Consider the following 6,450-nt stretch of genomic DNA (forward strand, 5'->3'; position numbering starts at 1 on the left):
CCTTCCTCTAGTCCGTCCCCCAGTCCATCTTCTAGTCCATCCTCCAGTCCATCCTCTAGTCAACCCTCCAGTCCCTCTCTAGTCCTTCCTCTAGTCCTTCCTCCAGTCCATCCTCTAGTCCATCTCTAGTCCTTCCTCTAGTCCTTCCTCCGGTCCATCCTCTAGTCCATCTCTAGTCCTTCCTCTAGTCCGTCCCCCAGTCCATCCTCTAGTCAACCCTCTAGTCCATCCTCCTGTCCATCCTCTAGTCAACCCTCCAGTCTATCCTCTAGTCCATCCTCCAGTGCACCCTCCAGTCCATCCTCTAGTCAACCCTCCAGTCCATCCTCTAGTCAACCCTCCAGTGCACCCTCTAGTCCACCCTCCAGTCCATCCTCTAGTCAACCCTTCAGTGCACCCTCTAGTCAACCCTCTAGTCCATCCCCTAGTCCATCCTCCAGTCCATCCTCTAGTCCACCCTCTAGTCCATCCTCTGGTCTACACTCTAGTCCATACTCCAGTCCACCCTCTAGTCCATCCTCCAGTCCACCCTCCAGTCCATCCTCTAGTCCATCTCTAGTTCTTCCTCTAGTCCACCCTCCAGTGCATCCTCTAGTCAACCCTCCAATCCATCCTCCAGTCCATCCTCTAGTCAACCCTCCAGTCCACCCTCTAGTCCATCCTCTGGTCTACACTCTAGTCCATACTCCAGTCCACCCTCTAGTCCATCCTCCAGTCCACCCTCCAGTCCATCCTCTAGTCCATCTCTAGTTCTTCCTCTAGTCCACCCTCCAGTGCATCCTCTAGTCAACCCTCCAATCCATCCTCCAGTCCATCCTCTAGTCAACCCTCCAGTCCATCCTCTAGTCCATCTCTAGTCCATCCTCCAGACCATCCTCTAGTCCAGCCTCTAGTCCATCCTCCAGTCCATCTTCTAGTCCATCCTCCAGTCCATCCTCTAGTCAACCCTCTAGTCCATCCTCCTGTCCATCATCTAGTCAACCCTCCAGTCTATCCTCTAGTCCATCCTCCAGTGCACCCTCCAGTCCATCCTCTAGTCAACCCTCCAGTCCATCCTCTAGTCAACCCTCCAGTGCACCCTCTAGTCCACCCTCCAGTCCATCCTCTAGTCAACCCTTCAGTGCACCCTCTAGTCAACCCTCTAGTCCATCCCCTAGTCCATCCTCCAGTCCATCCTCTAGTCAACCCTCCAGTCCACCCTCTAGTCCATCCTCTGGTCTACACTCTAGTCCATACTCCAGTCCACCCTCTAGTCCATCCTCTAGTCCATCTCTAGTTCTTCCTCTAGTCCACCCTCCAGTGCATCCTCTAGTCAACCCTCCAATCCATCCTCCAGTCCATCCTCTAGTCAACCCTCCAGTCCATCCTCTAGTCCATCTCTAGTCCTTCCTCTAGTCCATCCTCTAGTCAACCCTCTAGTCCATCCTCTAGTCCATCCTCTAGTCCATCCTCCAGTCCATCCTCTAGTCCATCTTCTAGTCCATCCTCTAGTCCATCTTCTAGTCCATCCTCCAGTCCATCCTCTAGTCAACCCTCTAGTCCATCCTCTAGTCCATCTTCTAGTCCATCCTCCAGTCCATCCTCTAGTCAACCCTTTAGTCCATCCTCTAGTCTATTCTCTAGTCCATCCTCCAGTCCATCCTCCAGTCCATCCTCTAGTCAACCCTCCAGTGCACCCTCTAGTCCATCCTCTAGTCAACCCTCCAGTGCACCCTCTAGTCCACCCTCCAGTCCATCCTCTAGTTAACCCTTCAGTGCACCCTCTAGTCCATCCCCTAGTCCATCCTCCAGTCCATCCTCTTGTCAACCCTCCAGTCCACCCTCTAGTCCATCGTCTGGTCTACACTCTAGTCCATACTCCAGTCCACCCTCCAGTCCATTCTCCAGTCAACCGTCCAGTCCATCCTCTAGTCCCCCCTCTAGTCAACCCTCCAGAGTCCACCCTCCAGTCCATCCTCTAGTCCATCTCTAGTCCTTCCTCTAGTCCACCCTCCAGTCCATCCTCCAGTCCATCCTCTAGTCCATCCTCCAGTCCATCCTCTAGTCCATCCTCTAGTCCACCCTCTAGTCCATCCTCTAGTCAACCCTCCAGTGCACCCTCTAGTCCATCCTCTAGTCCATCCCCCAGTCCATCCTCCAGTCCATCCTCTAATCCATCCTCTAGTCCATCCTCCAGTCCACCCTCTAGTCCATCCTCTAGTCCATCCTCCAGTCCATCCTCTAGGCAACCCTCCAGTCCACCCTCTAGTCCATCCTCTAGTCAACCCTCTAGTCCATCCTCTAGTCAACCCTCCAGTCTATCCTCCAGTCCATCCTCTAGTCAACCCTCTAGTCCATCCTCTAGTCCACCCTCCAGTCCATCTTCTAATCCATCCTCTAGTCAACCCTCCAGTCCACTCTCTAGTCCATCTTCTAGTCCATCCTCCAGTCCATCCTCTAGGCAACCCTCCGGTCTATCCTCTAGTCCATCCTTCAGTCCACCCACTAGTCCATCCTCTATTCCATCCTCCAGTCCACCCACTAGTCCATCCTCTAGTCCATCCTCCAGTCCATCCTCTAGTCCATCCTTCACTCCATCCTCTAGTCAACCCTCCAGTCCATCCTCTAGTCAACCCTCCAGTCCATCCTACAGTCCATCCTCTAGTCAACCCTCCAGTCCATCTTCTAGTCCATCCTCTAATCAACCCTCCAGTCCATCCTCTAGTCAACCCTCCAGTGCATCCTCCAGTCCATCCTCCAGTCCACCCTCCAGTCCATCCTCTAGTCCATCCTCTAGTCAACCCTCCAGTCCACCCTCTAGTCCATCCCCTAGTCCATCCTTCAGTCCATCCTCTAGTCAACCCTCCAGTCCACCCTCCAGTCCATCCTCCAGTCCATCCTCTAGTCAACCCTCTAGTCCATCCTCTAGTCAACCCTCCAGTCCATCCTCTAGTCAACCCTCCAGTCCATCCTCTAGTCCATCCCCTAGTCAACTGTCAAGTCCATCCTCTAGTCAACCCTCCAGTCAACCCTCTAGTCCATCCCCCAGTCCATCCTCCAGTCCATCCTCTAGTCCATCCTCTAGTCCATCTTCTAGTCCACCCTCCAGTCCATCCTCCAGTCCATCCTCTAGTCAACCCTCCAGTCCATCCTCCAGTCCATCATCTAGTCCATCCCCTAGTCCATCCTCCAGTCCATCCTCTAGTCAACCCTCCAGTCCATCCTCCAGTGCACCTTCCAGTCCATCCTCCAGTCCTTCCTCTAGTCAACCCTCTAGTCCATCCTCTAGTCAACCCTCCAGTCCATCCTCCAGTCCATCCTCTAGTCCATCCTCTAGTCAACCCTCTAGTCCATCCTCTTGTCATCCCTCCAGTCCACCCTCTAGTCCATCCCCTTGTCAACCCTCCAGTCCATCCTCCAGTCCATCCTCTAGTCAACCCTCTAGTCCACCCTCTAGTCCATCCCCCAGTCAACCCTCCAGTCCATCCTCTAGTCAACCCTCCAGTCCATCCTACAGTCCATCCTCTAGTCCATCCTCCAGTCCATCCTCCAGTCCATCCTCCAGTCCATCCTCTAGTCAACCCTCCAGTGCACCCTCTAGTCCATCCCCCAGTCCACCCTCCAGTCCATCCTCTAGTCAACCCTCCAGTGCACCCTCTAGTCAATCCTCTAGTCAACCCTCCAGTCCATCCTCCAGTCCATCCTCTCGTTAACCCTCCAGTCCATCCTCTAGTCCATCGTCTAGTCAACCCTCCAGTCCCCCCTTCAGTCCATCTTCTACTCCATCTCTAGTCCTTCCTCTAGTCCACCCTCTAGTCCATCCTCCAGTCAACCCTCCAGTGCATCCTCCAGTCCATCCTCCAGGCTCTTTTATGTCTTAATTTTAAATATTATCCCCCAGAAAACCTTTAAAAAGGAAACCTTGTTTCCCCTTTCTACATTTTTGTTTTGCCACTTTTGGACCTTTATAGCTGCCTTTTGTCTTCAAATCCAATTTTTTCCTTTTCCCCTATTTTTGCCTCTCCTTTAAGCCACTTTTTTTTTTCATTTTTGTCTTTTTCAACCCCTTTTTGCCACTTTTCACCCATTAAAGCTACCTTATGCTATTTAGTACCCCTTTCCCCCCCTTTTTTTTGTCCATTTTTGCCATTTCTTCTTGCCAAACTTTTTTCAATTTTTGCCACTTTTGACCAATTTTTGCTCAGGTTATCTTCCTTTTGCTATCAAACACCACTTGTTTCCTTTATCCCCATTTTTGACTACTGCTTTTGACACTTTTATCCCATTTTTGACCTTAAATACCACTAGTTTCCTATTTTTTTTTTCTTTTGCCCATTTTAGTCACTTTCACTCATTTGCATTGATTTTCCCACTTCTTGCCCATTTAAGCTACCTTTCATTTAAGATGTCAGTGGTGCTGATCAGAGGAGCTGTTTGTGGTGCTGATCAAAGGAGCTGTCTGTGGTGCTGATCAGAGGAGCTGTCTGTGGTGAGGAGCTGTCAATGGTGCTGATCAGAGGAGCTGTCTGTGGTGCTGATCAGAGGAGCTGTCTGTGGTGCTGATCAGAGGAGCTGTCTGTGGTGAGGAGCTGTCAATGGTGCTGATCAGAGGAGCTGTCACTGGTGCTGATCAGAGGAGCTGTCTGTGGTGCTGATCAGAGGAGCTGTCTGTGGTGCTGATCAGAGGAGCTGTCTGTGGTGAGGAGCTGTCAATGGTGCTGATCAGAGGAGCTGTCTGTGGTGCTGATCAGAGGAGCTGTCTGTGGTGCTGATCAGAGGAGCTGTCTGTGGTGCTGATCAGAGGCGCTGTCTGTGGTGAGGAGCTGTCAATGGTGCTGATCAGAGGAGCTGTCAGTGGTGCTGATCTGAGGTGCTGTCTGTGGTGAGGAGCTGTCTGTGGTGCTGATCAGAGGAGCTGTCTGTAGTGCTGATCAGAGGAGCTGTCTGTGGTGCTGATCTGTATTTGTTTGGTTAAAATAAAGTTTACCTTTAAGGTCTAAAGCGTTATATTCTTGATAGACTGATTTCTGCTCTGTTGCGTCTTTATTAAAAGCTCTGACTCATGAACAGATCACACATTTACAGATGATCTTTATCATAATTATTATTATTACACATCATATTACACATCTATGGAGAGCAGGCTGCACACCTTTGACAGCATGCCAGCAAAAACTGATCAATAGCTAATCAATATTCACACCAACTTCAGCTTTGTGCTGCTTCCTGCTTTTCCTCAGATTTGTCTAAAGTCCCGCCCCCACACTGTGTGGAGAATATTAAATCAGGAAGTCCAGGGTCCTCGGCCTAAAACCTGGTAGACATCTTCAGGAGTGCATTTCAAAATGGATTCTGGGTTCTAGAAGAAGAACAGTTCTGTTAAAGATGGTAGGACATTTACCTGTGAATGAAACAGAACCAAACAGAGGAGAACCCTGCTGTTCTTCATGTCAACACTGGTTCTAGTTTAGAATAACAGTAGCTTTAGATAAAGATCATTGGAGAACACTTTACAGCTCATGTCTCTACATCTCTGTGCAGGAACGTTCTAGAAGTACAAGACAGAGACAGAACTCATGGTTCTACATTTGAACGCTGAGTGAGTGCTGTGGTTTAAAAGTCTCTAGAACATTTATCTGCAGCATTCTCATGAGCTTGGCATGACGGCTCCTCAGCGTCTGACGTTTCTGTTGCAGAACAGAGAATTCATCGTTTAAAGTTCTTTGACACATCAACACATGATTTGGGGGGGGGGGGGGGGGGGGTAGAGCATGTCCTAACAGCACGCCAGCATCAGATTTACCCAGCATCGCACGCTCACTGTCCACTCGGCATCCTTTAAATTATAGAATTCTGTCAATATCAACCACTCCTACATTCAGTGCTTTTTTTTAAGGTTAAACAAGAGAGGTGAGATCAATGAGTTTTTGGGGTGTTTGGGCCCGTGGTTAGAGGAAGAACCTACCACCACCCCCTCATCGATCAAGCAGAACCCACATTTCTGAGACTGTTGATCATAATCACTGGGGACTTTTAGTGAAAAATGAGGCACTTTGGACTTGAAATGGAAAAAAAATGTGACAAAATAAAGACCTGGAGCTCATTGGAACAGATCTGCTTGTTTCCACTGAAGAGTCTGATTCAGTTTGGTTTAATTCTCAAAGGTGGACAGGGTCCCAAATAACTGAGCCCTACCATCCCTTCTGTAGGACTACCACACGGTCCGTCCCATAAAGACAGAGCTACAAACAAAAAGGGGTTGAAACAGACTTCACTTCCTGCGACCTGCCTGCTCCATGAGGAGAGGGTTAGAAAGGAGAAAATCAGACAGAAACACCCGCCTGCTCCATGAGGAGAGGGTTAGAAAGGAGGAAATCAGACAGAAACACCCGCCTGCTCCATGAGGAGAGGGTTAGAAAGGAGGAAATCAGACAGAAACACCCGCCTGCTCCATGAGGAGAGGGTCAGACA

Source organism: Cheilinus undulatus, linkage group 13 (genome assembly GCF_018320785.1).
Source record: "Cheilinus undulatus linkage group 13, ASM1832078v1, whole genome shotgun sequence".
NCBI classification, from domain to species: domain Eukaryota; kingdom Metazoa; phylum Chordata; class Actinopteri; order Labriformes; family Labridae; genus Cheilinus; species Cheilinus undulatus.